The sequence below is a fragment of the Triturus cristatus genome, chromosome 2_2 (genome assembly GCF_964204655.1).
Source record: "Triturus cristatus chromosome 2_2, aTriCri1.1, whole genome shotgun sequence".
Lineage (NCBI taxonomy): Eukaryota > Metazoa > Chordata > Amphibia > Caudata > Salamandridae > Triturus > Triturus cristatus.
This window is the reverse complement of record NC_140582.1, coordinates 1,014,783,925-1,014,795,505: the sequence shown is the minus strand read 5'-3', so window position 1 is coordinate 1,014,795,505 and position 11,581 is coordinate 1,014,783,925.

The window sequence follows — 11,581 nt, the reverse complement described above, 5'->3', positions numbered from 1 at the left end:
TGTATAAGTGAGTGATTAAACGTGTCTTACTGAGTGCCCGAGTTAGTGACTAAACTGTGTGAATGTCTGTATCAGTCTGTCAGTTGGTGTGTGAGTGGCTGCCTGGGTTGTTGAGTAGCTATATGAGTGTCTATATGAGTTATTGATTGGTTGTCTGAGTATCTGTATGAGTGCCTGAGTGTCTGTGTGGGTGGGTGGGGGATATGTGACTTTGTGCATAGATGTGTGAGTGGGTGATTCACTAGGTGTATGGGTTCAAGAGTACATCTGTGAAGGGCTGTATGGGTGGTTGAGTATGTGCATGGGTGTGTTGGTGAGTGTTTAGATGTCGCAGTGGTACATGTGTGAGTAACGACATACGTGAAAGGCAATATTTGTGAGTGTTGCACTATATAAATGACTACATGTGAGAGTGAATGATTGTGAGACTCACTGTATGGATGAGTGTGTGCTTGTGTCAGTGATTGTATAACAGAGTAAGTATGTGTTAGCATCTGGATGAATAAGTGAGGCAGTGTGTGTATAATTGTGTAGGTGAGTAAATGTGAGTGCGATTGATTCTTTGCATTACTGACTATGTGTGTGAGTAATTCTATGGATGAGTGGCGGTGTGTGAGTGTCTGTATTGGTGTATGAGTGCATATGATAGTTCTGTATTGATGAGTGACTGTATGGGTAAATGAGTACATGTGTGTATAGACCTAGGAATCAGTGAGTGGGTATGTAGTAACTGGTATTGGTGTGTCTTTGGTTTCGAAAAAATGGTAGTCTGCATTTTACAGTGAGTGTATCAAAGCTTATATTAGGGTGTGAGGAGGTGCATCAGATTATCATGTGGATGATGTCATCAGTGCTGTCATTCGAGATGTCATCAGTGATGTCACTGACCATGTCATGAGTGATGTAATATGTGATGTCATCAGCAGTGCATTGCGGGGGCGTGAGTTATAGTTACCACAACTAACTAAAACGGCCACATTTCTCTGGTTTTGTATGAGTGAAATGTTCAACTAACTATAACGTCCCTGAAACCTATGTTTTTTCAGTGAATTTCTATGTTTTTTTAAATGCTAATTTCTTACTATAACATCCCTCAAACCTATGGTTTTTTCAGTGAATTTCAAAGGTTTTTTAAATGCTAATTTCTAACTATAACGTCCCTGAAACCTATGGTTTTTCAGTGAATTTCAAAGGCTTTTTAAATGGTAATTTCTAACTGTAACGTCCCTGAAACCTCAGGGCACCCAGTGTGCTATGGGACCACAGGGGGAACATCAAGGCCCCTGCTGTCCCTGTCAGCTCCCCGCCTCCTGATGCAGCGAGCATTGCTTCCACACACAGGGAGCTGCTAAACATGCAGCCCCCTGTATGTGAAAGCAATTAATCTGTTTTCCTGGTCGCTTGATAGCAGGCAGGGAAACAGACGAATGCTCCACTTCCAGCAAGCGAGAGCATTTTCACTGCTCTTGCTTGCTGAAAGCGAATGTTTGCTGTGGCTTGGCCGGAGCGGTTAAAGCTCCCATCAAGCCACAGCAAGCAGCTATGTCTCAGGGTTGGGCACCCCGGTACATAGCAGAACTGGCCCTGGGGGTTGGCAGTCCCCAGGGCCATCTATGGGAGGTAGCAGTCCCTGGGGCCGAGAACGGCCTGGGAGGGGAGCCACATTCGCCCCTTCCATTTTAAGAATACTATATTGGCCCCAGTGAGGTGGTGCCCTCCAGGGCTCGTGTTCCGTGACACACCCATTACACATACAATAACCCCAGGGAGGTGGTGGTCCCCGGGGCATAGAGGACCACGAGGCCCCCAACTTCTTTTCAATAAGCCCCGGAAAGGTGGCGGTCCCCAGGGCCAGGTGGAGTCTGAGTGGCCCCCTTTAATAACACATTAGCCCTGGAGAGGTGGTGGTCCCTGGAGCTTTATAAGCCCCAGGCAAGGGGCCCATGTGAACCCTCTCCTGTAATTCCTGCATGCCGCTGGGACGTGGCCCACTCAGTGGCCTATTAGTAAAGATGCACAGGAGCTCACTCTTAGTTTTTTTTTCTTCATTTTTTGGAGGGAGGTTTAGGGGGTCAGAGTATTCCTACCCTGCCCCATTTTTTTTTAATGTTTTTTTGGGGGGGGACTCCTGGTTGAAGAGTTGGCAGCCTGTCATATTTGAGCAGGGGACTGTTGGATCCTTGGAGGATCCGCATCCCTAGATAAACATATATATATTTTTTTATTTCTCCAAAACTGCTGAACAGATTTACACCTAATAACAAAAAGCACTCTTTCTAGACCAAGAGCTAAATTTCTGCCAAGTTTGGTGTAAGTCCGTCCAGCAGTTCTGACTGTAGTCGTGTGATTTCCTATGGAAATTAACATTAGAAAAACACTTTTTATTTACCCCCCTCTTTTTCTTGGCCCCCTGCTTGATCGATCACCCCGAAACGTTCAATGCAAAACAGGACTTACTATGACACTTAAAAAACAAAATCCTGATGAATCGTCAAGCGGCACAAAAGATATAGCCAAGTCAAGAAATCTTTTCTCATGGAAACATGGTCCTAACTATAACTACCTACTGGTGTGTATATATATCAATCAAAGCTCCAAGATTCCCACTTGTGGAGACGCACTCTGACATCCACTGCAGCAACCTTCATGAGGTAAAAGCCAGATCACGGGCGGATCCAGTTCACAGCATGCCTGTCGATTCACACCTGACACGTTTCGTGCTCATTGCACTCTTCAGAGGCGCAACAGTCATTTTGGCATATAGGCCACACCTCCTACTTAAAAATATGAGCCCTTCAATGGGCGACTCGAATGAGTCCGCATTGGTTTGTGGGTCTCGTAGTGTGTGTGCCTCAGTTGTGTGCTGCTGTCTGAGACATTTCAAGCCCACCAATGGGCCTTCACTCGCACATCCGGCTTGTCAATCCTCCATGGATGCCTCCACATTGAGACTCCGTGATCCATGGAGGATTGACAAGCCGGATGTGCGAGTGGAGTGGTGGGCTTGAAATGTCTCAGACATGGGCACACAACTGAGGCACACACTACAAGACCCACAAACCAATGCGGACTCATTCGAGTCGCCCATTGGAGGGCTCATATTTTTAAGTGGGAGGTGTGTCCTCTATGCCAAAATGACTGTTGCACCGACAGGCATGCTGGGAACCTTGGAGCTTTGATTTTTACGCGGCCTCCCAGCCGCGAGAGATGCACCACCTGGAAATTTGGGGCCATGGAGCTCCGAATCACGGAGTCTCAATGTGGAGGCCTCCATGGAGGATTGACAAGCCGGATGAGTGTGTGGAGGCCCATTGGTGGGCTTGAAACATCTCAGACAGCGGCACACATCTGAGGCACACACTACAAGACCCACAAACCAACGAGGACTCATTCGAGTAGCCCATTGGAGGGCTCATATTTTTAAGTGGGAGGTGTGGCCTCTATGCCAAAATGACTGTCGCGCCTCTGAAGAGTGCAATGAGCATGAAACGCATCAGGCGTGAATCGACAGGCATGCTGTAAACTGGAGCTGCCAGCCGATCCGGCTTTTACCTCTTGAAGGTTGCTTCAGTGGATGTCAGAGTGCATCTCCACAGGTGGGAACCTTGAAGCTTTGATTTTTATGCGGCCTCCCAGCCGCGGGAGATGCACCACCCGGACATTTGGGGCCACGGAGCTCCGAATCCAGGAGTCTCAATGTGGAGGCATCCATGGAGGATTGACAAGCCAGATGTGCGAGTGGAGGCCCATTGGTGGGCTTGAAACATCAAAGAAAGCGGCCCACAACTGAGGCACACACTACAAGACCCACAAACCAACGCGGACTCATTCGAGTCGCCCATTGGAGGGCTCATATTTTTAAGTGGGAGGTGTGGCCTCTATGCCAAAATGACTGTCGCGCCTCTGAAGAGTGCAATGAGCACGAAACGCATCAGGCGTTGCTGCAGTGGATGTCAGAGTGTGTCTCCACAGGTGGGAACCTTGGAGCTTTGATATATATATATATATATATATATATATATATATATATATATATTATCTACTGGCGGTCGCCAGTAGATAGTTATAGTTAGGACCCTGTTTCCATAGGAAATCCGCAACATTCTATTTGGAATAACTTTGGCGCCGGTCGATGAATCCTCGCGAAATTTTCAAAATAGGTGGGGCGCTACGCTCCGCTCCTACCCTGAAAGTCTCGGGGGGATTCGTCAAGCGGGGGCTGAGAAAAAAGGGGGGTCCCAAAACGCGTTTTTCCCATGCATTTTTCCATAGGACCTTTAGACACAGCTACAGCCCGAACGGCTGAACAGAGTTACTTGAAATTTGGCAGAGAGGTAGTCCTCAGGTCAAGGAAGTGCCTTTTGTAGGTCTGGTGTAAATCTGTTCAGTAGTTCCTGAGAAAATAGCATTTAAATCAATATATATATGTGGGCGGAGCCTAACCACACATCTCATCCTGAGATCTGATTGGCTGTCAGCACTTCATCCAAGAAGTGTTGGCAGCCATCTTGGGACCAATATACATGATAGCACCTCATTAAAAAGCATTGCAGTTAATAGAAGATTTTAAGACTTTAGTTACATTATTAATCATTTGTTGATGGTACCATACTCATTTTAGGAATTGTGGTATGTTCTAAGGTGATTTCACCATGTGAAAAAGCCTTCTGCTGGGATATCATGATTGAGAGAAAAATATTTTCTCATGCTTTTACCACAGAGGTTTGGAAGGTGATCTATAAGCTAAACTGAGAGCTTATTTTCTGTAAATTCACATTATCTTTCTCAGTCATGTGAGAATGAAGTCTGACATTCTCAGTAAAACATGTACATCCAACAAGGGCAGAGACTGTCAGTTGATTCCTTTGTGTTCTACAGCAGCTTTCCAGAGTGTTCCAAAGAACTACTAGAGCGCTAACCGTCCTACTTATGATAAATGTATGGCACACCTGAAGCCATCTTGCTTGGATTAAAGTGGTAACTCTTAAAACATTTAATTTAAAAAGGAACAAAATGAGGTGGTTCATTTTTCCATAAAAAGTATGATTAGTGCTGCATAAAGAAAAATTAGGGCACATTTTGAGTGACTTCTCAAATCCTGGCATGCAGACTGAAACATGCACTTTCAATACCAGCAGCAGTTTTCCCTGGTGAGCAGTAGCTTTACTACAGTGATCTAATGAGCAAAAAGAGTGCTAACATTCTGATTTTATGGCAAATGTGTGACACATTTGAATGCCTTCTTGATGGAATCAAAGTAAAAAACTGAAAGTATTTCCTACTGAGGAGACTGCAGTAAATGAGGAAATTAGGAAACTTCATAACAAATAAGTCTCCCAAGATGGCCACCAGAGACAAAAGAGCCCAAATGTAGCCCAAATATCACCCAGATGTAGCCCAAGTATAGCCCAATGACAGAATGTCCAAGAATGTTCTTAAAAACAACTAGAGCACTTACTGTCTTCATTATGACAAAAGTATGGCACACCTGAAGCCATCTTGATTGGAATAAACTGGTAACACTTAAAACATTTAATTTAAAAAGGAACACAATGAGGGGGTTCATTTTGCCATAGAAATTATGATTAATGCTGAAGAAAGAAAATGAGGGCACATTTTGAGTACCTTCTCAAATCCTCTTCTATTTCATTAAAAAATTCTGACATGCAGACTGAAACATGCACTTTTAATACCAGGAGCAGACTTCCATGGTGAGCAGTAGTTTTACTACAGTGATCTAATGAGCAACTAGAGTGCTAACATTCAGAATTCATGGCAAATGTGTGACATATCTGAATACCTTCATGATGGAATCAAAGTAAAAAACTGAAAGCATTTCCGACTGAGGAGACTGCAGTACATGAGGAAATTAGGAAACTTCATAACAAATAAATCTCCCAAGATGGCCACCGGAGACAAAAGAGCCCAAATGTAGCCCAAAATCACCCAGATATAGCCCAAATATAGCCCAATGACAGAAGTGTGCAAAACACTTATTATTTTGTGTTTTTGCAGTGTTATATAGTGCAGACTTGTCAGGTATTGGAGTGCTTTACATGAGCATTGGTTACATCACACAAGAACAAATTCATTTTGGTTGTAGACATGGGGAGACTAAGTGATTTGACCAGAATCACAGAATGTCGAGCTGAAGCAGAAACTTCAACCTGGTTCCCCAGTTGCAAAGTCTGCAGTTCTGGAAGTAACACCACATCCTCTCCCCTAAGTGCAACATTTAATCAAGTTGTCAACTAGATAAAAAAACATAAAGATAACAAATAATTTAAAAGTGCTTTGTCGCTATTTGAAAACTCAGAAAATATGTCCTTATTTTAGTCTTTTAGAGCACTAACCATAATTTTGATGCCAATAAGACCCTCTCATATATGTAATTTCTAAAGGAATGCTCTAGGTGTTACAGTTTTGATTACATCAAGATGATGTCAGGCGCTCCACACTTTTGTAATAAATATAGAATGTTAGCAATCTAGTTGTTCATTAGGATACTGTTGAGAGGCAGAGGCCAGGGGCACGGACTCTGAAAATTGAAGGCAGGTAGGAGGGTGCAAAGGCAACAATTTAACCACACTGAGCAGGCAGGAAGGGCCGTGGAAGCACAACAGACTATGGAGGGCAGTGGAAAGGGGGGCAGGGGCAACAAACCAACAATACAGGACTTGCAAGAGAGGCTGTTGGAGGGAAGATCTATTACGGGTCAAGGAAGCTAGGGGCGGTCCCCAGAGCCCCGGGAGCCACCACAGAACTGAGCAGGAGAGTGAGTCAGGGACAAAAGGGGCACCTTAATTTGAGCCGGGGTGCCTAGGAACGCTTGCTCCAAAAATGAAGAAAACAGACATATGAGACATGGAATTGGAGGCAGAATACAATGGCAGTTTAATGAGAAGATGCAACTTCAAAGAAACCGCAGAATAGAGACCTAAAGTACAAAATACAGAATCCAGATAATCATACAGCTGTCATGATATTCTCTGTATCTCAATTAATGGACTGACAGAGAGAGAGAGAAAACACATCTATAAATGCATCATGAGAAACAAGTTACACCAAGGAAAATGTTACCTAGGGACACTCACATTTACTCTTAGAGCAAGCATTCCTGCAATTACAATACAACATCTTTTAAATGCAAAAGTAAAGAGAACAATGGTTAAACATAACATGACATTTCATATAGGTAAAATAGAATAAGATACTTCAAGCAAAGCCGAGCAAGACATTTTAAGCAAAGGAAGACAAGAGCTCCCAGTTCTTGGGGAAAACCTGCACAGCCTGTTAACCTACATACAGACGGCGAGGTTGTCCGTCGATATCTGTGGGTGCTCCCTTTTTATATCATTTTGTGGGCTCCTTTGCACGCTACATCTACCTACGTATGCTACCCAAAAGCTCCGTCTGCAGATTTTACCAGACATTTCGTCATTTACCCTTTTAATGCTGACAATGGACTGGGTGAAAAGGTCAGTCTCTCAGGCCAATCGCTTATCGTAAGTTCCATAGAGCAAGCAGAAAATAATGGGTATTGTACAGGAATTCAATATATTCATGTATAAAATCTCCTCAGTTCTCCTAACTTGACGCTCTGCGGTTGCCACTTCCTTAAAAGCGGGAAACCTGCCCAGGAAGCAAGTACCAGTCCAGGATGCAGCCTACTGTATGTCGACAGCTTCAGGGGGATGTTGAACTTTGATACCGAGCACGGAGCACTCGGGTAGGGTGGGGGCTACTAGTTTGGAGCAGAAGGCCTCGCAGACCTGCCTTCAGACTGCTATACACTAAAATTGCAGAGCTATGGTCAATTTAACAAAGAGGCCTACATATTGAACAGAAGGGCCTACACAGGGGTTTTATGCTGGCTGAGTGGTAAGGATGTCTCAGGATAATTATATAGCAACACAGGACCCGCTGGTCAATTTAATACGGCCTACAAATGCGGCTGGCAGGGCAAGGACAAGGGTCTCATACTTCAGGTGTGGACAGAACGGGCCAGGGGCCCCCTGTGATACAAAATCTACCCTCCTTCAAGGCTGTGGCAATGTAATAGACCATTGTGGGCAGAAGGAAGAGGCAATGGTAGTACAACCATACATGCCAACAGACCCGATTCAGCCAGGAAACGTCCAATGTTTTTAAGCTCAAATGGGCTTTATTTGATCTGTCTCCTGTCTACAATATCCTCTTTTTCAATGTAACTCAAAGGGGAAAATCAATACCCCAGTTTTTTTTCAAAATCTCCCTCTTACCAAGTTCAAAATGTTCGCAAGTATGGTACATTGGATCATGGAAGGAAATGGGATAGGGACATGGACTTGGATAACAGAGGACAGGAGAGACATGGAGAGGTGCACCAAACTGACCCTGCAGGGCAGGCATCAGGGTTTGCAGCAGCACAATACACCACACAGGGCATGCAGGACGGGAGTGCAGCACAACAATCCATAGAAAGCAAGAGGGAGGGGACAGGACCATGCACATGGACAACAGAGAACAGAGGGGCAAGAGGCAATGGTAGCTAGCTGACCATAATGGACAGACAGGAGAGAAGGCTGCAGCATAACAGACCATAAAGGGCAGGAGGGACGGATCAGGGGCATTACAATGGAACAGACAAGCCAGGAGGGAGGGAGTAGGGGTCTGCACATGTAAACAGAGGGCTGGGGGCAAGGGGGCAGGGCAGGAGCAGCAAGATGGCCATGGAGGTCAGGCAGGATGGGCACTAGAAGCAAGACACAACATGAAGAGCAACAGTGAGACTGTGATGGCATACACACAGACCATGGAGGGAAGGTGGGAGGGGGTCAGGGGCAGCTAACTGACCACACAGGGCAGGTGGGAGGGGCCATGGCAGCACAGAAGACCATGCATGGCAAGTGGGAGGGTTAGTGGCAGCACAATGGCTATGATGGGCAAGAAGGAGGGTGCAGGGGCATGCACAAAGGACGATGGAGGATAGAAGGGAGGGTCAGGACCTGTGCACAGACAAGAAAGTTCAGGGGAAGGGGCCTCACAACAGACCACACGGGGCAGGCAGGAGGAGCAGTTGCAGCACAACAGACCAGGGAGGGCAGAAGAGTGTGGCAGTACAATGGACCATGTAGGACAGGAGGAAGAGGATAGAGGCATGGCATGTGGACAGGCAGGGTGGAGGTGGCAGGGACAGGTTACAGTCATCTGACAATGCTAGGCAGGTGGGAGGGGAGTGGCAGCTCAACAGAACACTCAGAGTAGATAGGAGTGGCAGGTCCATGGGACATGGTGGGCAAAAGGATGGAGCAGGGGCATGCACAAAGACATCGGAGGGCAGGGGGAAGGAGAATAGGGGCAGCAAGCTAAGCACAGAGTTTAAGCAGGAGGTCAATGATGGGGCATAGAATTGGGCAATGGAGGGCAGGAGGAGTGGACTGGTACATCATACTAAATTGAGGGCAGTGGCAGCACATCAGACCATGCATGGCAGGAGGGAGGAGGCTAGTCCATGGATTCACACAACAGAGGATAGGGAGGAGGGGGATGGGGCAGCAAGCTAACTGTTCACAGAAGGCGGGTATTAGAAACTTTATTGTTTTTAAAACATTTTGTCTGTGCAAACTACTTAAAATATGAACAAGTATGCAGCATAATCTCACTTTTATTCAGGAAGAAGAAGACGTTAGTGACTGTGACTCCGGGCTCACTTGGCAAAAACACCCCCTGACCCTCCACCCCCTATCGCAAAATGTAATGCCCGTGAAAAGGGTAGGTGAACACAGTGTTATATAGAACATAGTCCTGAGAGCAAGATTGAAAATGAAAACTAGATATAGTGTATGGTATAAACTATGCACCAAAAAGTGTGATATAAGATGAACCAGGCGTGAAATATAATATGCAATACATTGTGCGCAATGACAGATTCATTGGAGAGCGCGAGATAGCACAGGCACTAGCGTGTGCTATGCGATATGCGCCTTGGAGTGTAATATGCACAGGGCAGTGTTGTGTAACCTAACTAGTCTCTAAAGTTGTAATATAAAATATGTGCTGGGGAGTGTAACGTTGCATATGCACTGTGACAAAGATATGGATCCCAAATTGTAATATGTATGGCATAGCACTGTGCGTTATAACATAGGCATCGAGGAAGGCACGTTAGATGGGGCAATATAACCCGTGCGAAGACAAGTGTGGCATGACATTTTCACGGGGTGGTGTTACAGTGCACATGGGCTAGAGAGTGTCATAGCATATGCACTAGCTAGTGGAATACAATACAGAGGTGTGTGGCACTCGGCAGGCAATGGTGGGTGTAACACAGCATTGGGCTCTGTCAGGAGCGCGCTGTGACTCGCAAGTGATGTTCGTCCCCTTTCCAGAGAGTAAAATAAAAAGTATTACACATCCGGCAGTGGATGTGTGTTTTATTAACTGTGAGGGGGGTTTCTTGCATAGTTTTGGTCGAATTTTTGTCGAATCCCCTTTGAATGGCTTGGTGTGCATGTGTATTAAATGTGCCCGTCAATAGCTACCCATGTTTGTATAAATAAACGACAAGGGTGTCTACCGGGATTAGGCACGGTAGAGCATCAGACATGTCAGAGCTTCACTAGTGGTGTAAATACATTCCACGTGGATTAATTGCATGCATAGTCGCCTTTTAATGAATATCACGCAAATCGTCATGGTGATAGGTACGTATGGTTTGTCCAGCATGTCCTAGGTGTGTCTATAAATATATATTTTTTAAAAATAATAAAAAACAGTGGCCGGCCCTGGGGATTGGGGTCAAAAAAATATAATTAGGAGACAGGCCCTGGGGGATGGGGTCATCAGGGCCAATAAATTAGAATAAGAAGGGGAACCACACAGCCCCCCTTCTTAAAAAAATAAAATAAATAAAAGACTGGCATCGTGCCGGAGGCCATGCCCCCTCCATGCAGCACTCTGCAAACGCGCCCCCAACAGGCATCTCCAGTATGCGCCAGGGAGCTGCGCTGCAGACAGGTGTTCTGAGGCCAAGCCCCTTTTTACACCTCTCTGCAACGCAGCTCTGTGGCGCTTACTGGAGGTACCTAGTGGTCTAGTGTGACCCTAGGGACCCTTAGGATTCAAGGGGACTTAATCTCTCAACTTAGAACAGCCACAGGGCGCGTTTACACAGTGGTGAAGGGAGGGGACGGGGCCTGAGGTGACGTGTGCAAACACGCACCATGGCACGTTTTAAATTGGGGATATAATTTCCCTTCAATACTGAGGGCCCCTGGGGGCTAACTAGCCCACCAAGTGCTTCCAGTAAGCGCCACTGAGCTGCATTGCAGAGAGGTGGTCCAGGCCGTGCCACTTTTTACACCTCTCTGCAACGCAGCTCTGTGGCACTTACTGGAGGTACCTAGTGGGCTAGTTGGACCCTAGGGACCCTCAGGACTCAAATGAACTTAATCTCCCAACTAAAAACGGACACAGGGCGTGTTTACACAATGGTGAAAGGAGGGGACGGGGCCTGAGTTAACGTGTGCAAAAACGCCCTGTGGCCTGTTTTAAGAGGTAGTTTTAATCCCCATGCCCTATTATATACTAGGGGCTTATA